At 36.8% G+C, this 23,667-nt stretch overlaps 1 protein-coding gene across 1 annotated transcript in view; it reads right to left on the reverse strand.

Annotated features, from left to right (window-relative positions):
* Window positions 1-21,451, reverse strand: part of LOC139942332 (gonadotropin-releasing hormone II receptor-like) — a 63,360-nt gene extending 41,909 nt beyond the window's left edge. The window contains exon 1 of the mRNA XM_071939160.1: window positions 21,212-21,451. The gene's annotated coding sequence lies outside the window, so the exon portion shown is untranslated. The remainder of the gene's footprint in view (window positions 1-21,211) is intronic.
* Window positions 21,452-23,667: the final 2,216 nt, after the last annotated feature.

Here is a 23,667-nt window from a genome sequence, read left to right on the forward strand (position 1 = left end):
TTTGAAGATATGATTTTTCCAATTGGCTCAAAGGAACACCGAAAATTTGATAAATAATATATATATATATATATTTTATTTTTTTTCCACGGAGGAATTTTTTATTCACACTTAAGACCACTCCTCATATTACAGATACGCTGGAAATACGTAATATTAACAGCAAAGAATTAAACAAATTACAAAGTTAACCTTGAACCAATAGTTTGAAAGAGTCCCATTTTTTTGAAAATTAACAGTGGAATCGTTGGTGATGGAGATGTAATTATCCAAAGTATAATAAAGCTTTAAATAATTAATGAGTATGGCTTCTTTTTAATTTGAAAATCGTTATCTAAATGTTGGACTCGATTCACACGAGACAATATGGGGGGTATGTCAGTCTATATCTAAAGTAAGTTGAATTAGTTTTAAGTTTTGTGGTATCACTCTAAAAACAAAATTTACTTCAACTGTACGCTCAAAGCAAAACCATTTTTTCTTTTTTCTTTACAGTAAAAGACAAAACAATACGAAGAAACACTTGTGACTGATTATTATTAAAACAGGCGAAGCAAACCACAGGCGAGAGACCGTGAATAATTAAATCAGAGTATGATGTTTTAATTAAGGTCTGTCATATCATCAATAACAATACTTTTTGATTGATTCAGAATATGACATAATTATTAATCTAAAAGTAGTTCCCAACCTTCCCCCAAAGGGTTTTATCTGGGTTGTAAAAGCAAGCTCTTGTCACGATGTTGTTGATTGACACAAATCATTATGCAAAACAGCTGTTCGTTTCTTGTTATTTATGTATACATAAACAAAAATGTCCTAATATTTATTTGTACAAAATACAGATGGCTTTAATTGCAATAGTTTAAAAAGTCCCTTTTTTTCTTTCTTTTTTCTTTTTCTTTTTTTCTTTTTTTTCCAGAATAATAAAAACAACTCTTTGTTCATCAATAGACCAATAGTGAGAAACTGATCTGTCAAGGCCTGTATGATAAATCATAATCATGACGACTGAGCTATCCTTATTTAGAGATATATTTGTTCAGGGGGTGATTAAATTTCAGTTGAATTTCACCTGAGGTGTGAGCAATTACAGTCAGTCTTCGCTGCCTCGCACTAAATCAGATACGAGAGCCATGTTGAACCTTTTTAGCTTCGGGACCTGACGGGACAAATCCACTAAATGTTCAACCTATCTCCCCCCCCCCCCACCACCACGTGATGCTGGCGAAACGGTTGTATATATAAAACCAAAATTGTATATAGACCCCAAATCTGGTTGTTCGGGAGAGTTTAGGGGAAACACTATGGGTTTTAATGGGGAGGGTACATTACGTGTTCCGTCGTGGACATTGTGTTTGGTCGAATCCGGAATAGAAATTATTGCAATGCCACTGTCGTGTTCTTCCTGGCAAACGAACTTTGATTTAACGCAGGAGTTTTGCTCACCACCCGGTCCGGAAATCAACCTAAAAGTTGGGCAAGCGTACCCGCAAACACACACACACACGTTGCATAGTGAATGTCATCGCTATATGAGATGGAATTCCCGACTGGGGTTAAACAGTCGGGGACCGGGGACCGAGCGTTGAGTGGTATGATTGATGTGGGAAATAATGTAGATTGATGCGATTTAATAATTAATTGACTCAATTTGTTATGACGGCATTTACTGGGTAGCTGGGTTGAAACAATGATCGCTTTATTTTTACATTGTTCTAAACACACAAAAAACACAAACTAGGTCTAGGTGAAGACGATCTCGTGGTGAAAGTTTGCGTGCTGCCCTTTTTGCCACCTCTGACATTGTCATTATTGTCAATATACTTTAATACCTCACCATGCAATGCCTCAAATCCTATATGTCATTATTGTTGTATTGTTATTAACGTGTTTATTGGATCGTTCTCACATCTCCGCGATCTTGAAAAGTGATCTAGAATCTAACCGAGCGGTTCTGAACGCTACGGGTTGACTGCCTTAAAATATCTACCGAAACCACACCATCAAGCACCAATAACCGTGGATGAGTTATACTCCAGGTGTGTTTATCATTCATCTATCGGAGCGAGACTTAAGTTCAGGTTTGAATCCAACTCTATTTATGGTCAAGTTCAGGCTGAAGGCTGTTGATCAATAGTTGGTCAACAAGGTTGAGGTCATGACGAATGTCGCGGGATGCAATTTAAGCTAGTTTAATGATTAATTGTGCTACACACACTAAACTAGGCAAACCGTCATGCGCCAAACTGATTATCATTTGTAGGCCTTTTTAATTTTTGTTTTTAGTTAAACAATTCTTTTTTTTTGCTGAAGTGCGCGGTTAGAGTTTTGAGATTGAGGTTCTGATGAAGCGCTTTCTTACACCCATGTGGCGTATCGAAGCTCTCAGTGTTTTTCACTGCAAGGGATGTTGAGATACGTTATCCATAGTTCGGGGCAGGAAATGAACACGAAATTAACTTTAATCTGACAGCCAACTCACCTTTAAGCCAGCTCTTGACTGTGACTCGATAGTAGCAGTCCTAATTGGGGCGTGATCTTATAGGCCACACGGAAAGCAATGGATTTAACGCCTCTTCGCCCCGAGATACAAAGCTTTTATCTGTTATTTTTATTTGATAAATTTCAGCGATGATGTACCCCAATGCAAAAAGATGAATTCAAACCCCGGAGGGGGAAAAGAGATGTTGACAATATGCCAATTCTGGAGCGATATAAGACTTTGCTTAATGTACACAGTGTGTGATTTAATACGAAGACTGTGGGCTCAAAAACCGCTCCAGGCGGTTGATAACTCGTTATGGTCGCAGAGTGAAATATATGGAGCAAAAGTCAAGGCTGTGTGTTGCATTGGAAATGTTGGCAAATTGGATTTGTATAAGACTTCGTGAAATTATATCACGTCACCTTTTGAAAATGTTGATCTAACTCATCCTTAGGTGGCGTTTACGAAAAATGTTACTAAATTGAGGAATAGTTCATTACTGTCTCAACAGTCGTGTATAGTGTACGGTTTGCACCAACTACTTTTACTGCAAAGTGTCTATTCCCAACTTAAGACAGTTAAAGACAATGGACACTATTGGTAATTGTCAAAGACCAGTCTTCTTACTTGGTGTATCTGAACATATGCATAAAAAAACAAACCTGTGAAAATTTGAGCTTGATTGGTCATTGGAGTTGCGACATAACTATGAAAGAAAAAAAACACCCTTGTCACACGAAGTTGTGTGCTTTCATATGCTTGGTTTCGAGACCTCATATTCTAAACTTGAGGTGTATCGAAATCAAATTCGTGGAATTCAAATTCTTACAATGTTTAATTTTGTCAACCTCTCTCCATTACTCGTTACCAAGTAAGATTTTATGCCAATAATCATTTTGAGTAAGTACCAATAGTGTCCACTGCCTTTAAAGACAAACACACAGAATTTTATGTTATCCAAGTGATTATCAACATATAAACCTACTGGGCGGCTATGCTAGGTTTAATAAAAGGTCGAGAAGAATAACTTTTTGACCAAAACAATTCTTCAAGAGAAATTTTTCACTCTAAAAATGAGTTAAGTAGAGAAAATAACACTTTTACACCCGAATACGTTGTTTATTCGATTAATGCAATCAAAATTATCTCTTCTGATTCTTTCTTGTTGGGTTGATGTTGTTGTTTTGTTGGGTTATAACGTACCACCTATTTTAGTGATATTTTTGCGATGTTTTTTTTCTACCGTTCAGCCGTTGCAAACTGTTATTTAGACGGGATACATTTACACTTTTCTTTAAATCAATTATGTGATGTAAACCAATGTACTATTTTGAAACTGAGTGTGGCGGGAGTAAGCGCGCCATTTGGACTGTATCGATGAAGGAGATACCAAACTCACTAATACTGTGATAGTGAATCACTATGGTAGAAAGCTCTCTCTTTTCTCGCCGTCCAACAGCTGTCGTTTACATGCTTGGACTGCGACGGTCAAGGACTAGTAACAGACTTTTCACATGAACTAGTTCCTTAATAGCGTGACATCCCGGTTGACTTAAGCCTTCGACTTTCTGCTCTTGTTGTGTTGATTTGTTTAATCGTGTTATTTTATTCCAGACTCGTATAATCCTTGGGGCATTAGATAGTAACTTGATAACTTAGCTCAATTTCTCGCAAACTATTCCAGAGTGGCCTTAACTGCCGTAACTGATGATATATATGCTGTTTGAGAATTGAATATTTGTTTTCCCTTCAGGGAAAAGAGCATTAATTATTGACACATGGCGGATCTGTTTAACTTTCCCGGGACAATTGCAGTTCCCGCAACTTATTAGACAGCATTACAAACTTTTAAAATAAGAACTCTACAGCAAAATTAACAACAACACAACCAAAGCAGCGAAGGAAGTAAAGACAGCAATGTCAACACCAACAAAAAACATCGCTAATGGTTTCAATTCCGAACATGCACCGTTCCCTATCAATAATTTGATGAATTAGTATACAACTTGAAAGTGACATGACCTCCTTAGCAAGAAGGACAATCATATCCCAAGGTACCTTTAACAAAATGTTGACCTTGCATTCCAAGTTGAAGATTGCCATTACTTGTACCACTTGGGGAATCTTAGCTAGCCCTGCTTCTTAAAGCTGTATAGGCTTCGTGAGTTATCTCAGTGGACAAAAACCCAATGCGAACGAACAAATTAAACCATTTCCTTGAGATCAAGTTTCTTAAAATTTTTTATACAAATCCCATGTTTAATAATTCTCACACTGCTTTTTACTACCAAAAACTGCTGTAGGCTTCTTACGAGTAGTATTGATTGCTCTTAAATTTATTTTGAGTGATTACCAAACGTATTGATTCCCTTTAAAGCCATTGGACCCTTTCGGTAAACAAAAAAGTTCACAGATTTACAAATAACTTACAGGGTTTACAGAAGGTAGTGGTGAAATACTTCTCTTGAAATATTATTCCATGAAATGCTTTACTTTTTGAGAAAACAGTAAACAATATCAATTCTCGTTAACGAGAATTACGGATTTATTTTAAACACATATCATGACACGGCGAAACGCGCGGATACAAGGGTGGGTTTCCCCGTTATTTTCTTCCGACTCCGATGACCGATTAAGCCCAAATTTCCACAGGTTTGTTATTTGATATAGAAGTTGTGATACACGAAGTGTGGGCTTTGGACAATACTGTTTACCGAAAGGGTCCAATGGCTTTGAACTAAAAACAAAGGACCGAATTGTAAACATAATCATTGATCATTTGTAATCTTTTTTTGAATCCAAACTACATTCTCTGCTTATGAATTAACATCTTCTAATATATACGTAAACTTAAACTCGGTTTGCATTTATTGATTAATTGTGTAATTTAAATTTAAAGTAAGACAAGTAGTTTCACAATCTTATAAGAGCCCTGGGGCACGATTCAATCATTTATCCCCAACACGAAAGAAAACCTATTAAAACTTACTCTAACGTAAATTGAGCAAATGTAGTCGATTTAAGAGCGCATTGTTGACAATTTAATCAACCACGCATTTTAAACATCAGCATAATGAGCATTACAAAGCACACCGTGATTATTCACGACAACTGCACATTACATTTAATGAAGAATGAGCAATGTTGCGAAACAGAATAACTTCAATAATGTAAGCCATGAATTAAATTAAACTGTATACACTTCTTTTCAACGAAATTGGTTCTTTTAACATAGAAACGTACAAATAAAAACTGACAAAGAACCTATACGCGATTGGTTTTCGAAAGATCAACACCACGGTAGAGTGTGGAAGTCTTGCATTTTACAATTATGCCAGGCGTGCAGTTCGAGATGGGATTCTTTCACAGGTTCCCATGTTATACGTTTACGTGGTAACCCAATATATTCAAACGCTTTGAACACCTCCATTCACAAAATGGTCTAGAATTTCTCTTGAAAGAGTGTCCTGAAGTAGTCATATTTTAGTACAAATACACACGTAGCCATTGATGTACAATATCTTGATGCAAAATGAGTAGGCACACCTTTACACAAATGTACACACATTCAACCATTATGTTACACTATTTTGATGTAAAGAGCGAAGTCACACTTTAGCACACGTTTTAGAACAAAATATAAACACACTGCCATTGACGTGCATTATCTTGATTCATGACTAAGCGAAGCATTGTTGACATGGGAACATGTCTCTACAATGTGTTGATTCAATATGAGTAAGCAGCGCAGTTTGAACATTTAAGTTTAACATTACCAAGGATGTACACCAATGCAAGGAGAGTATACTATCTGTGCACTTTACCTTTAAGTTGTAAAGAAAGCTTATAGATAGAGTGTTGACGCCTATTTGTGGTTCTATAACAAATTGACATAACACTTGGAGCTGCAGTGTTGATCCGATGCTTCACCCATCTCACTTGAGAACTTCACCAAAGGCCGAGGTGAAACATCTCGAAGAAGAAAGTAAAACAAAACAAAAAAGACTTGAAATTACGTCTAACCATGTTGCCACTTGTTCAATACCCACCGGTTCATGTTCCACATATTGAATTACTAACAACTGATACGGTGACATAGAGAAGACATGCATTTACGTCAATTTATAGTCTCAACTCAAGCCGGGATAGCCACTAGCCATGACAAGGTGCACAGCGTGTTTTTTTGAAAATAAGGAACGTGTTTGATGCACGGTTGGTGCTTCAATAATACTTAAAGTCACTACTGGTTGATTGACATCCATAGCCGGTTGGATTTGAGGATTTAGAGGGATAGGCCATAAAGAACGGGACAGAGCGTATAATTCAATGAGATTAACGGGGTTATCGGATAAACCTGTTAGGATGAAAGTACAGTAAGAGATATCGAGTTGTTTTAGAGTGAATATAACACGATTGTAGGCTTTTACTGTCAATAAAGGATTTTTAACTGTGATCTTCAAGAATAACTGAAGAGGACAAACTTGCTCCTAGTGAACATTATATCAGAGGAAGATCATCAATATTACTATAATCTCTGAATTCAAACCCCTTCTTCCTTGGTGTTTATGACAGTAATATGAAGTTTTGACTTTTTGCGAAAACTGTTCCATTCCAACGTCTCCTCAAATTTGATCATAGTAATGCTTTGTTCATAAACCACAGTATTTCTTTGACTTGTTGAACTTAAAATGCTGTATAAGTGCAATTCACCATTAGGCGCAATGGCTTCTATTCACTACATTTTCCGTACTATACATGTACGTCATTATTCATATAGCTTGTTTAGCTTTTAAGCACTAATACATTGCTTTCTAAACACACAACCACCCTGTTCCTTGGAAATAGTATACATGTACTTGACGAGAGATCCTCGAAAATCGTTCTTCGGGGATTAATTCTCTTAGATTACTTTGACGCTGTCTTGAGCATCACACATCTTTAAATCCATTTTATGTTTCTCCACGTATGTTTTTTTAATTCTGGACATGAAGTGATTTAGCTGTGAGCAGGGGACAATTGGTTTGGACTCGACGCTTTGCGTCTCATGTGTGTGCTACCGTCGTATAGATAGAACCATGTGTTCCTTCCCCAGTCACTCGGGGGACAACTTAGTGAGTGACACATTAAGGCAACATTCACGAAATCAAGCTATAAAATTCCTTTACGAATGTGTCCTCTGGCAGTTGCAGCTGGCAAAAATGTTCAAGAGCTGGAAACGGCAGATCCCAATGGGTTGATGATGACGACAGAGGGGACGAAGTCATGCAACATTGATCAGACTGTCTCTTTTATAATTTAACTCGACTACGAAACGGCTTGGTTCAATACATCTGTCTGATGTGGATGTGACTTATGCCAGTGGGTGCAGTGGCAAGCTTGGAGTGCGCGGAGTACATCTACTTACCGTAGCCATTTCCGAAACCCAACAATCTCGCCGCTGAGTAGGATTTCATGAGAACCCTCATATAAGTAAAATCCAGTCTCCTTCAAAGTAATAAGAAACTAAAAGTGTGTGTTGCAGCCTCATCCATTTGCATTAATGCATGAATTCGACTGGTGAACGAGTCTAAATCGCAACCTCCCGCAAACTTCTTTCTGAATATCTTAAATGTCTCATTATTTGCATGGTATGAAAACATAATTGAGGCGACATCTTCCTACGAGCGTTAAGTGACGACAGAGTTACTTTTCATTAAAACATGATCGCTTGACTTGCAGAAACATGTGTACTTACTGCAACAATGATTATAGCATTCAAGAAACTGTCGCGCGATTGGATTCGCTTCTTGCCTTAGAAAGGTAAGATGGACATAAATAGTAACAGCCCCAAGCCTAACAAAACTTGACCTGGATTCCGGCTCCTATAAGGACCTGAACCGTTTCTGGAAACCGGTTTTTAAGGATTGGGATTTTAACTCGGGTTGTGCGTAGTTTGACAAATTTCTGGGTTATTTTGACAGAGAGTTCCGGGTCAGATTGACGGTACCGGAACCCGGATTAATTCTAACCAAGAGTGTTAAGAGGTTGTGACTGTTAAGTCCACAACTTTGAGTGTATTTATAAGAAATAACCGCTCTGGATGTTCGGCAATATCTCAAAAACGCTACCACTTTTAAAAATTACAACTTTCTCAGAATAGTTATATCTACCCTATTCAATTATATCAAGTCGAACGGTACAAAAAAAAAACTATGTGCGTTCCCTTTATTTCAGCAAACAACTTGAGTTATTCCAGGCAAAACCTTGACAGGGAAACAGCACACTTGAATTTAAACGAATCCATTGAAAAATGCCAACAAACCTTCTTACGGGAACAGCTCGTCAGCAGCGCGTGCTGGCAGCAGCCACGGGGGCGTTGCAACCAAATAGCCCCATCTCGCCCGAGGGTTTTAAAATGATGACAAGTAAAAGGTTCGGTGTGACGGGGAAAAAAACTTGAGAGACAATTGTTGGTGAACTCATCCATAGCTGTTTTAGGATTTATGTCCAAATGGAGACACAATACAATAATATGTTGAATAGATTTAATTGAGTGCTGTTAATAGTGTCAGGTTCGAATATCGGTCGATGTACTGTGGATTTGGAATCATATTCGTTTAAGACTACAAGCTTAAATCTTTTTTAAAAAAATTTTTGCAGCCAAATCATAACTTGCAAGTCACGAAAGTACTCACGTTTTAAAAAGTCATTCAGAACTCGCAGCTAATTTCACACTTTATGTCCAAAAGAAAGGCATCCTCACCTCTGTGCGAATTTTGATCATTTATTTGATTACGGTCGTAACTCCCCCATGTGCCCCATCGCCACCCTATGGTAAACAGGTTGTCGCAACGATGTTTTTGCACCAACGACTTGAGTTAAATTCAACGTTTCAAATGGCAAGTTTAAATTAGCTGCTTGACTTATTTCCCTGATAACCCGATCTCATCAAATCCAGACGAGGGTGGTCAATCTACCTTAAGGTGGTACAGTTTGACACCTCGCCACTAGGGTGACCCCAAACCCCAAGATGATGAAAAGCCAGCGGCCCTGCAATCTGCCTGAACAGATCAGAGATCTCACTTTTTCCATCAACCTGATGACCTTCCCAGGATACAATTGTTCACTCTAACTCCCCTTTTGATGTTACTTAATATTTGCATCGCAAATCTAGTCCATGCTTAATAAATATCAATAAAAAACTGTGGCTAAAAATAAGTACGTTTATTGCTTCAAACCGGTGGACGAGGGAAATAAATTGCGAAAGTGCAACGCGTATTTGGACACGAAGGTTTTATTTAAACGTTAGTACAGAGTTCACGGAGGCAAGAGCCTTAAAGGCAGTGGACACTATTGGTAATTACTCAAAATAATTATTAGCATAAAACCTTTCTTGGTGACGAGTAATGGGGAGAGGTTGATGGTATAAAACGTTGTGAGAAACGGCTCCCTCTGAAGTGCCATAGTTTTCGAGAAAGAAGTAATTTTCCACGAACTTGATTTCGAGACCTCAGATTTAGAACTTGAGGTCTCGAAATCAACCATCTAAACGCACACAACTACGTGTGACAAGGGTGTTTTTTTCTTTCATTCATATCTCGCAAGTTCGATGACCGATTGAGCTCAAATTTTCACAGGTTTGTTATGTTATGCCTATGTTGAGATACACCAACTGTGAAGGCTATTCTTTGACAATTACCAATAGTGTCCACTGCTTTTAATAACACAAGTGCCTATGGAATAATGACCTATGGAGCACTAGTACCTAGTATTCCATACGGAACACTTGTACTTTGGGTGCACGGAACACCAGTGGTTACGGCCTACAAAACACCGAACCTAGGGCTTACGGAACGCTAACGGAACATTGGTTTAGGGCTACGGAACACTTGTGCTTAGAGCTATAGAACATTTGCGTGCATTATGGCATACGGAATGCGATAACTACTGCCAACTGCACACAGTTCCTTAGGGGCCTATACGGAACGCGGAAGATAGGGCCTAACGGAACACTGGTGCTTAGAGCTACGGAATACTTGCTGCTAAATAGTAAATACTTTAAAATAAAGCAAGGTGATTTCTCACCGACAGGTGTATTACCACTGCATGTACTCTTTGTGCATATTTTACTCCTACGTTTATGCGCACAATCACAGCCCTGCGAATTACTTCACTAGTCAAGACTACTTAACTGTAACCGCACGACGAGTCCAATCAAATGCATATTAGTGAGAGTAGATTGATATCTACTTGACAACCTTCTCCAGACACTTATTCCTTGCTTTAATAACTACATTAACCTTTACGATTAGGGTCTGAATTTAGGCAAAGGGTTAGATTTCCTTGAAAATTACGTCATCGCCTCACCCCAGTTCCATTTTCAGTGGTTGGAAGTTTCGCATACTATTGTTTGTGGTCCCTGCGAGGGTGTCACGTGTGTTATTCAACCTTTAATTTGGCGGACAGGGTAGCTTCAACTGCCTATTTAGTTATACCTTACTGGCTAAAATGTAGAGCACATAATAATTAAACAAGTTTGAACTTTGCAAAGTCTCGCAGACTCCCGCTATTGCGATACTACAGTGACAGTATACCATTACCGTACAGTCTCAAGCAATCTCGCACAACCTCGCGTTTTCTCGCGGTCACACCAGTTTACCAATGACATACAGCTACTTCAGAAATAAAAATGCAATTTGTTTTTGTCAATGATACCTTATTATTAGTGATTTCCTGGTGGAGAGTAGTTTGCGTTCCTGTCAATTACCCCTACAACATTCATGATATTAAATTGTCATGCAGAGATCGTAAACTATTCCCCACCTGTCGAAATCCTTACCTTCTAATAATGTCCCGGGTTCTACAAGGTGACGTGGAAATTAAAACCATTATAGAACTTATGTCCACGGGGGAAACCTCAATCTTCCGCTCTTCATGATGTCAATTTCCATGTAATTGTTATATTCTTTACAATTTGTTTTGTAGATTGAGTGTTACAGTTGTCACAGATGGTTGTGAGAAAATATTGATTGTGAGAGGAGGGTTTTGGTGGCAGGGGTGAACGTTCACTCGCGCACTTCGTGAGGACGTTTATGGTGTCTGTTTGGTCATGACAAGAAACAACAAGCAAAAACCCGCTGTTGAATAATCAAACTAGACGGGTGGTGATTACTTCACATGATTCATATAAGAATGATATTCTTTTCAATCCTAGTTGTCAGAACTCAAAAGAACTGTGGAAAATAACAGCTGCTTGTCTTCTTTCAAGCACATGACGAGGTGAGATTGTTAAAGAGTGATTTGGAGGAAGGGTGTAGCCATTCCAATCTATTAGTTCACAATAACCAGTTTTCACTCACATCATAAGTTGACTACATTTTGATATACAATAAGGTCAGGTTTTCGAAAAACTTAGTTCAAGTTTGATTTTGATAGAAAGGGATGGGCAAACCCCAACATGACTCTGACCTCGGTCGACTAGAGAAAGAGAAAGAAGTTTCGTGGTTTCTTTCAGTTTGAGAATTCTTTTTCTCAATCGTACTTGTATTAATAGTAAAATGAAAAAAAAACAAGGAGTAGGTTTCGAATTCAAATTTTCTTCAACTAAGTTACGTCCTTTGACAAAATGCAGAAGTTTTAAATATCGCTAATTAACTAACTAAGTGTTGAAGTAACGGCATTTTGACCTAAGTTGGCTTAGATTTAGAGAGTTCAAAACGTGACTTCTTGATTTAAACGAGAATAACCTCAGTGTGTAGGTTGCCTGGTAACGGGGGTATTTTATTTTTTATTTTTTTGAAGCAACAATGATTCAGAAAACCAATATCTCCAAGGTGTCTTGCACCTGTACTGATTGTGATTTATACCGATTGAACTGTTTGTTATCGGGTCACTGTTAAATCAGGGCACTCAAGAGCCAGACTAGTATAAATGCCAGAAATCTGAGTCAATACATGCTGATGACCCAGATCCCTGTTCGGTTTCAATACTTCCACCCCCCCCCCCCCCCCCGCATTGCAACAACAACAACTTCAAATAGTGCGGAACACTATCTACTGGAAGCACGATCATCGTAACTAAGTAATCAGCATTCGTTTTTCATTTATTTTTTAAAGTAGGCCTAATGCTATTGAACAGTAATGTTTGTTTAAAGGAACACGTTGCCTTGGATCGGTCGAGTTGGTCGTTTTTTGACCGTTTATTATAAAATGCATATGGTTAGAAAGATGATGTAAAAGTAGAAAACAATGATCTACACAAATATGCCTCGAAATTGCGTGGTTTTCTTTTTACCTCGTCCAATAACACGGTCGGCCATTTATGGGAGTCAAAATTTTGACCCCCATAAATGGCCGACCGTGATAGTTCGCGATGTAAAAAGAAAACCGTGCAATTTTGAGAGATACTTGTGTGGATTAATATATTCTACTTTTAAAACATCTTCCTAACCATATACATTTCATAACAAACGGTTTCAAACGCTTTTTATAGACCAACTCGTCCGATCCAAGGCAACGTGTTCCTTTAAAATGTCATTTCATGTAAATGCATTTACATAATTGGATCAAGTCTTTTAAACAAAAGTTTTTTGTCGGTTTCTCGACTGATTCACGGTCCGAACCATCGCATCTCTTGAACCTGTCATTCGCATTATATCGCGATAATTTTTATAAACTGCTTTTAATCACTTAAAAAAGTGCAAATGGCGTCAAATTACAAGAACGTAGTGAAACTGAGAAGGCCATTGGTCGTTGTCATTCGTCACTTTTCCATTTAAACATAATACATGTTGACATTGTGGCGTAAATACAGAGGAGTTTTAAAGAGAAACATAGGTGTTGAAACTTATGCAGGGAAGTGAGCAAATTTTTAAATTTTTAAATACCAATGACATCAAAATTATATCAATATTGTTTGTGTTGTACTCTATTCCGAAACTGGAATTGTTAATGAAACAATGACGAAGATTCTTTCAAGTTGTTAATCTGCAGATTTTGATATTTTTGTCAAACTAACGAATCTGTAAAATGAAGCCCATAATATACGAATCGCCTGTTATTTGTCATTATGTCGACATGTGTCATATTTGATCGACTTGGTTATTCGGCCCAATTGGATCGACAACCGTTTTTAGTCGATGATAACTTTTTGATGAACTTAATGGATTGAACATAACTGGTCATACGTGGACTTGTTTAAGAGATATTATTAGCTCATAGTTTTGGTCGACAGTTTTGTCGGTTGTGCCACGCACGTTGGTCTGGAACAGTGATCCACATTTGAAAAAGTCAAACGAATAACGTAAATTTAAATTTAAAAACAGCAATAATTATTCTTATACAATTTAAAATACATCAAGGCCGATGTAACGTTGGAACTTATGTTCGTACTATTTTTGGAGGATTAAACTTGTTCCGGTTCTCTGATTTCTCTAAAACGCATCAAACCCACATGTAAAAATACAATGTATGTATATTTGGTTTGCGGTAACACCATGTGTGTATCTACCTGCCTGTGTGAGTTTGTTCTAAGAGAACTGTCTTGCTTTATTCTACTACCGCGGAGTAGATGTTCGGGGGTTCGGGAGACTTCTCAGCTCTGAAAACAACTGTCCTGCTATAAAATGTAACCCTTGTTTGCACATTGCACACTTGATTCGATTTTTAAGTAGCACATTGCACACTTGTTTCGATTTTTAAGTAGCTAAATCTTCAATAGCGCGTTGTAAACAATGGGGGAAATGCGCTTAAAATGTTTGTATTATCATTTGTTTATCATTTTAGTTTTAGATTCGAGAAGGCTATTAGCTATAGTTAAGGCACTGTACGAAACGGAAGTGTCGTGGCCGAGCGGTTAAGAGCACCGAATTCAAACTCTGGTGTTTCTGATCGGCAGAGTGTGGGTTCGAATCCCCAGCCGTGACACTTGTGTCCTTAAGCAAGCGCTTAACCATTGCTTCGCCCTTCGGATGGGACGTGAAGCCGTTGGTCCCATGTGTTGTGTAACGCAAGTAAAAGAACCCAGTTCACTTTTCGAAAAGAGAAGAGGTTCACCCCGGGGTTCCTGGCTGTGGCTGTTGTATGCGCCGTAGCACCTTGTAAACCCTGATGAGGTGCTAAATAATTGGGTCTCAGAATTCATCACTGCAATAACCTGCAATCTTTCTGAAAGTTTGTATATACTCAGCGCCTTTAGTACCTTGTTTGGTAGATACGCTATATAAGACTTCGATACTATATTATTATTATTATTATAAAACAATGGTAATCGATAGTTAATTAAAAAAGGAATTATTTTGGGCATCCCGACAAACGTCCTTCAGCCTGTACAATAATTGTCAAACATCACCATCTGTCGAAATGTTTAAAGTCACCTGGAAATATATATTTTTTTCTTTCAAACATAAGAGTATATGCTTACGAACAATGAAGCAATTTTTTTAGTAATTGTTTGTCACGATTTATATGTTTAAAAAATATATAAAGTTGTTTGGGGGCTGACTCCGCCTACCCCTTTTGTGACGTCATTCAAGGCAGACTTTGCCTGCAATGCGTATAGTAACCACACGTGCAAAGTACAAGCACGTCCAAGTCGTGAGTTGGTACATTTCAAAAAGTGTTTTTCTGCATTCAGCAGCAATACACCTGGTCGGCATTGCCGGAAAAAACACCTTTTTTTTTTAAACGTACAAACTCACGACTTGGTCCGTACATGTTCTTTGCAATTGTGTTTACTCTACGCTTTACAGGCAAAGTCTGCCTCGATTGACGTCACGAACAGCGCCCTCTCGGGTCGGGGTCTACTCTTAAATTTGTAAATAACATAAGAACTGATTTTTTAAAACCTTAGTTAACTGTTTATTCACATTCCACTCATCAAAACACATATATTAGTGACAAAAGCTATATTTTGAAAAAATACCACTTCCAGGTGACTTTAATCCATTTAAAAATTAATTACAAACAAAAAGTACATCAGCTTTTGATCATTAAGCGTATTAAGAATCATTTAAATTCGGAGCAATCAAGCAATTTTGTATATATACTTTCTGTATTGAACTTGGCCTTAACCAACACCATCTATTTTAATCAGTCTTTTAATTTTTCAGAATAACTTTACTTCTGATCAATATTACGTCTATCAGCAATGTACAAATAAGTTTGTATTACTTTATGTATTGAAATTGGCCTTAACCAACACCATCTGTTAAAATTAGTTCATTTAAATCAGTCTTTAAATTAGTGAAAAACAAAAAGTACATCAGCTTTTGGTAGACTAAAACATTTTGAGAATCATTTAAATTCGGAGCAATATGTCACGCCCATCAGCAACGTACAAACTTGTTTATTCTTGTATGTACTTTCTGCGTTGAACTTGGTCTTAACCAGCACCATCTGTCAGAATTTTAATCAGTAATATGGAAATTAATGGCAATTATAATAGGATAAAGCATAAATGGAAAATGTTTTTTAATCCCACAAATTTGAATAAGCAAGAGTCAAGTTATACTGTCAGGTTTTGATACGATTCTCAGATTGTGTGTTCATTACGGATTATTCTCAACCACTCCAGATATTCGGCGATATCTAACGCGAACTTTTGAAATGAATTTTTCACATGTCAGTTTTGTTCATATATCTATATTAATATACAAAATAAAAAAGGTCGAACGGCTCAAAAAACGAATAGTACTTTACCTTTAAGAAAAACATCGGGAAAACCACATCATTTATGGTTCATGTTTCTCTATCATATCAGGGTTTTTTGTGCACACCTTATGTTGTGTTTATTTCGAGTTGACATTGAGTGAGAAGTGTTGATTTACATTTTTTATGACACGGCTGTGGTCTAGTCGGGGAAAAAATGTCACCCTGAAAATAATCTGGATCAATTTTGTGGTTTGATCAAAAGTACTGGGTTCCTGGTTGTGGCTGCTGTATGCGCCGTAGCACCTTGTAAACCCTTATAAGGTGCTAAAGAATAGGGTCTCAGAATTCATCACTGCAATAATCTATCTTTCTGAAAGTTTGTATATACTCAGCGCCTTGAGTACCTTGTTTGGTAGATACGCTATATAAGACATCGATAATAAATTATTATTATTAATTATTATTATAAATAGGTGTTAATTAAAAAGGGAGTTATTTTTGGCATCCCGACAAACGTCCTTCAGCCATGTACAATGGCCTTAACCAACACCATTTGTCAAACATCAGCATCTGTCTATTTGGTTAATCCATTTAAAAATTATTTACAAACAAAAAAGTACATCAGCTTTTGATCATTAAGCGTATTAAGAATCATTTAAATTCGGAGCAATCAAGCAATTTTGTATATATACTTTCTGTATTGAACTTGGCCTTAACCAACACCATCTGTTAAAGGAACACGTTGCCTTGGATCAGTCGAGTTGGTCTTTGAAAAGAGTTTTGTGACCGTTTGTTATAAAATGCATATGGTTAGAAAGATGATGTAAAAGTAGAATACAATGATCTACACAAATATGCCTCGAAATTGCGTAGTTTTCTTGTTACCTCGTCTAATAACACGGTCGGCCATTTATGGGAGTCAAAATTTTGACTCCCATAAATGGCCGACCGTGATAGTTCGCGACGTAAAAAGAAAACCGTGCAATTTTGAGTGATACTTGTGTGGATCATTATATTCTACTTTTAAAACATCTTTCTAACCATATACATTTCATAACAAACGGTTTCAAACGCTTTTTATATACCAACTCGTCCGATCCAAGGCAACGTGTTCCTTTAAAAATAGTTTATTTTAATCAGTCTTTTAATTTTTCAGAATAACTTTACTTCGGATCAATATCACGTCCATCAGCAATGTACAAATAAGTTTGTATTAATACTTTATGTATTCAATCTGGCCTTAATCAACACCATCTGTTAAAAATAGTTCATTTTAATCAGTCTTTAAATTAGTGGAAAACAAAAAGTACATCAGCTTTTGGTAGACTAAAACATTTTTAGAATCATCTAAATTCGGAGCAATGTCACGCCCATCAGCTACATACAAACTTGTTTATTCTTGTATGTATTTTCTGCGTTGAACTTGGTCTTACCCAGCACCATCTGTCAGAATTTTAATCAATAATATTGAAATTAATGGCAAATTACGATAGGATAAAGTATATTGAGAATAATTTTACTTCGGAGCAATGTGGTAAAGTGAAAATGTTTTTTAATCCCACAAATTTGAATAAGCAAGAGTCAAGTTATACTGTCAGGTTTTGATACGATTCTCAGATTGTGTGTTCATTACGGATTATTCTCAACCACTCCAGATTTTCGGCGATATCTAACGCGAACTTTTTAATCGAATTTTTCACATGTCAGTTTTGTTCATATATCTATTTTAATACACAGAATAAAAATAGTCGAACGGCTCCAAAAACGAATAGTACTTTACCTTTAAGAAAAACATCGGGAAAACCACATCATTTATGATTCATGTTTCTCTATCATATCAGGGTTTGTTGTGCACACCTTATGTTGTGTTTATTTCGAGTTGACATTGAGTGAGAAGTGTTGATTTACATTTTTTATGACACGGCTGTGGTCTAGTCGGGGAAAAAAGTCACCCTGAAAATAATCTAGATCAAGTTTGTGGTTTGATCAAAAGTACAGGTTGGAAATTCGGCATGTGTTTTCCCGATTATTCTCGCATATAAGTAATACAATGACACAACAGTACGTTGAGAGAATGTGACAGCAACAGTTATGCCATCCGTCAATACATTCCATTATAGTCCCAAAAGGTAACCATAGTATTTGATATTCTAGATTCACTGACACCCAATAAATAAATAATCAAAAAATGAAACTTCATTCCTTTGCAAAAACAACGCCTAAAGTTACCCTGTTAGCGTTGTCAACACGCTCTGTGCACTTAACTTTAGTCTACTGTGTAATAACGACATAGTTTCATTGTCGCTATAGTCGAGTTTCATATCCAATTCCCTTTGGCTATGACTCCCATTACAACAATCTAAAATCAACCACTCGGAGCAAAACAAAATACCTCAAAACCAGCAGTTGCAACATGGAAAAAAAATATATGTATTTAAAAATGTTGTCGTACAATATGCATAAAGTAGAATAAATCACCGAGGTTTCGCTCGGTTGAACTGAATTATACATTGTGCCGACGGCAGGGGACATCACATTGATATATGTAGTTGAAGTCACATTTGTTTCCCCGCCACTGGGGATAAACTAGGGAGGTAATAATTCTTTGCGAGGGCGAACTGGTTTGACGAGGAGAAAACCTCAGTGGGGGGTGGTCTGGTTTAGAAGGTTAACCCGAGACTTCACTTAAAACCATAATTATATATTACTATTCATTGAATCTATATGCGATAATTATGAAACGCAACACCCCATTCAAGAGCTCCAAATTTGTTTTCAATTTATATCACGACTATCCTTTGATTGATACTTAATTTAAGTCCGAAAGCTGTTAAGCTTTCGGACTTAAATTAAGTATTTAAGTCCGAAAGCTGTTAAGCTTTCGGACTTAAATTAAGTATCAATAAAAAAAAAGCAAACTGCCTTGAATAGGACGAGAATAAAAAGCGTTTGTAACCATTTGCCATCTGACTCGCACAACGAATAAAACAAAGAAAGATAGTGGTGGCACTTAAAGACTATAACTACATTCATAAAAAATGCATGGATTTTCATAGCAACAGAGTGATCGTTCGTAGCAACAACTATACTTCATCCTATGCAAAACCTTTCTAGTTTTATTTATCAGTAAACACGACTACTTTGTTGTATTGTCACACGCAACGGATTGGGCTCAAATATTCACAATAATGCACATCTGTGCCATCAAAGCAGAAAGCTTGCTCGCGCTTTGGCATGGATAAATTCGAGATCAACAAAGAGTTTACAGTTCACTCGAGTAAAGCAATGTACTCGGGCCGTATTGTGCTATTTTGGTTCAGAAGTCCACTATGTTGTTGTTGTTGACATTGCCTTTGGAATATGCTTCCTTATTTGTCTATATTTCATTGTGTCTCATATGACACAATTCTAGTAGTTATTTATCTTTGTTCAGTAAACTGAATTTAATTACTTGTACACATGAACATTTTGCAATGTGGAAATAAATGTCGATTCGAATTTAATTGAACTTGAATTGGTAAAACAGGACCCTCCCGTTTTTCAAATATGAGCGTTTTTCTGATGTAAGAAAAAAACATTTTAAGTAGATATTTGCTGCAAAAACACATTTGTGAAAGAGCTCAAAAACAGTCCTATCTGGTTTACAGTTCATGATTATTTAGGTTGTCGGCAAAACATCTGAGAATCACTTAAAAGCGAAGGCATCTGTATCAATCAATCAATCAATCAATCAATCAATCAATCAATCAATCAATCAATCAATCAATAAAACATTTATTTCCACATTCACATCACATGGAAGCATCATCCTAAAAGCCGAGGCTTGTGGCGGATGTGCCCGTTACAAGATTACAGAACAAAACAGGAATATAGCACTAAATAGACGAATAAATAAATACATACCACTACGGTAGATAACTACACAAAGGTTTAACCATGGTTAAACAATGTAAATATAACTATGAAGCAGAACATGTATGTGAAGTAAACAAAGGGACAGCAATTAAACAAACAATACAAATTAGAAAACATAGACGAGTAAGTAGGTAGGTAAGTAAGTAACGGCTAAGCCAACTACCAGTATAAAAAAGCAAATCGATCAATTATGTTGGGAATTTAGTAAAAACGTTTTTAGTCGGTATTTAAACGAGCTAATTGAGGGGCAATTGGTAATTGGTGGTAGAAGATTATTCCAGTTTTTTGGTCCAGTGAAAGAAATTGTGTGTTGGGAAAGATTTGATCTAAATAGGGGAACATAAAATTTAGCTGACGACCTAGTATTGTAATCATGTACGGTGCTGTTAAAAACAAAAAGATTGAGTAATGATTTAGGAAGTTGGTTGTTTACAAACTTATACATAACAACATCTTGCTGAAATACATTTATATTCATAAGAGACAATAGCTTATGTATCAAATCATGAAAGTAAAATCTAACACCTTACCGTATTCATCGTGACACACACATTAAGGGATTTTTTTCCAAACATCAAGTGAGTAAACATTTAGAAAAAAGTTCAAGATGGTTTATTCTTTCTTACGTGGGTGGTGAGCTTTTCGCCCCTCAGGGTATTTGCCTGGGTAAAAATCGATTGCTCTAGATCGTGATTCATTTCACAATCGTAATTTGTTTCCCGGAGACAACTCTGTTTTGGAGAAAAACGTTGTTGTCGTGCGCAAGGAAATGGAACGTTATCCGAAAGTTTTACCGGAAAGGGGCATAGGAAATTTGTGTGCAAAATTGTGTTTTAGAAAAACTGATCTGCGTGAAAGTATGATCGTTTTCAGTCATTCGTAAGTAAAAAAGAAGGTTAAATTCTGCATGGAAGTTGGAATTGTGTATTTTGGGTAAATTGCAGCAAACCTTTGTTTTTGTCAAAGGCCATTGTAATGCGTGCGACCTTTGTTTCCAGGATAAGAGAACTTGGTAAGCCTGTCAGAAGGGCAGCCTTTCTCCAGACACATAAAGATTGTTCATTAATTGTTTCTCGATAGCCTTGATTGAAATTTGTTCATTAGTATAATTAACGGCTCATTTAGTACAAATTAAAGTAAAAGTAGGCAAACTTAGAACAAGAGGAAGAAAAAAGCTTACTGCGTTGCGTTTCATCAGCTATCCAATTGGTGTAATCTTGATAAGCTACGTAGGTAATATCAGCAAACTGCAATCCGGATTCGCATTCTAAAACTGCTTTTACCTACAATCGTGAAGTCAAGACAGAAGTATTCACGAAACAACTGTAGGAGTCGGAGGCTAGACTGACTGTGTAAGAATCTCCGTGGTTTCTAACCGCAGTTCAACTGAGATATCCTGGGTATCCGTCCGACCCATGCGGTATGGTTGCCGACTCTGATGAAGACTGTTCTCGCTAGACCTACTGCTAGCTGCGCACGTAAACCCGCCTGATACGTGTAACGTATCGCTCTGATACTCATGACGTCATACCAGAATCACTCATTCCTGGCTGTTTAACCCAAACTATTCAAGTCATTGCAGCTGAATCACCGCCAGATTATGTGTGTGGACTTAATCGACTCCATTAATACATATCTTCAACAACAAAAACGGTAAAATATGACAACAATGTTTAAAGCCATTATACACTTTCGGTAAACAGTGTTGTCCAAGTCCCACACTTCGTGTATCACAACTTATATATAAAATAACAAACCTGTGAAAATTTAGGCTCAATCGGTCATCGGAGTCGGGAGAAAATAGCGGGAAAACCCACTCTTGTGTCCGCACGTTTCGCCGTGTCATGACATGTGTTTAAAATAAATCCGTAATTCTCGCTATCGAGAATTGATATTGTTTTACTGTTTTCTCAAAAAGTAAAGCATTTTATGGACTAATATTTCAAGAGAAGTCTTTCACCATTACCTTCTGTAGACCCTGTAAATTATTTGTAAATCTGTGAACTTTAAAAAAAATTTCTGTACCGAAAGTGTATAATGGCTTTAATAGTCAATATCTGGCACTAGCTATTTGGCTTTTTTAATGTATTTGTTTTTCTTGTATGTATTTCTGTATTTTGAACTCAATTCAGCTTGTAGCTGCGATGTTTGAATGTGTTTAAATAAACCAATACTAATAATAATCTCAACTTAAATCTGTGTTTAGTAATATCGGCATTAACGTAAAACTGAGAAGTATAGGCCTACGTTGTTTGCGTGAATATTGTTGTTACTGCTGCTTGTTTTATCTCACTGTTGTTGTTGGTGGTATTGTGGTATTGTTTATTTAAAGAAGACAATATATAAAATATTTATAGGTTTTTTGTACAACCCAAACTTGCAATCCTGATAGGTATGAATTCTTGTAAAGTGAAGCAAAGTCAGCCATTGTTCAAAGACACAAACACAAAAAACACTTGTTTTTTCCCTATTGATTGAACATCTATTTGAACGTCAGTTTTCAACAACAGTTGAAATCAAAATATAACCAACTATTTCCAACCAATTGTTATTTCAAATTAAAGGGCTCACACGTCATAGTTACTTATTAGCATTATTTCTACCTAGAATCTAGAAAGCATTGAACGATATCGATTGCATGCAATGGACGCCGTGTTCTTTCTAATGTTATACTGTTGTATGAGTAATTTGTTTAACTTCAGACAATTTTACGTCATGAGAAAGACTAATTAATAAAGATTCCAGTATTTTGTTTTCGCGAAATGCTCCCACACGATAGACTTGTACATTATTAGCCATAAAACTTTGGCTCTGGGGAAAAGGGTACTCTGAAAAACGCACAAACTCGACTTTTTGGTAGTAAAATAAGTGACTGCCCAAAATGGAATTATAAACCATTAATTATATATTCGTTGCATTCAAGATCAACAAAGAAACAAACACACAAACAAACTAACAAAAAAGACAAACAAACAATGACGACAACAAAACCCAGTAAAACAAACCCTCGTCCTATTGCAATAGAAAAAAACCTTGAATTATTACAGGAACAATACCGTAGTAAAACGACATGAGACAAAAAAGGGCTTCAAAACCGATAATTATTTACGCTAGAAAAACTCAATGTCAAAACAGGACGTTTGGATTAGTTCCAGTCTGCAAGCTCATTTATTTCAAATAATAAACAACAAGGGAGACCATCATCATATGGTTGGATAGCTCATGGTAGAATACCGGTATGTTAATACGGATGTCCTTGGTTCAAATCCTACTTTTTCTTGGTTCAAGCCCATATTATTTTTGTGTTCTACATTAATTTTATACTGTCTATCAATCCTACAGACAAGTATGTTCATCTGAAAGACCGATGTGAGAGATTGGCAATTTAAATACAAAAATCACCATTGCTCATCCGATGAAATATGCTGATTACATTCACGCATGAGCACATACACTATCGATTTGGAAAAGCCGAAGTTGTGCACGAGACAAACGCACTTGCGTCATGCGATGGAAGCCATTTTTGCCTATCGTCGTGTAAATGCTCAAATGCGAAGCTTATGAAAAGAGTAAAATGTTTATTTTCGACCACCCGTATCTACTTTGCAGAAAGGTGACATGGTCATATATGTCTTT

This window comes from Asterias amurensis, chromosome 9 (assembly GCF_032118995.1).
Source record: "Asterias amurensis chromosome 9, ASM3211899v1".
NCBI classification, from domain to species: Eukaryota; Metazoa; Echinodermata; class Asteroidea; order Forcipulatida; family Asteriidae; genus Asterias; species Asterias amurensis.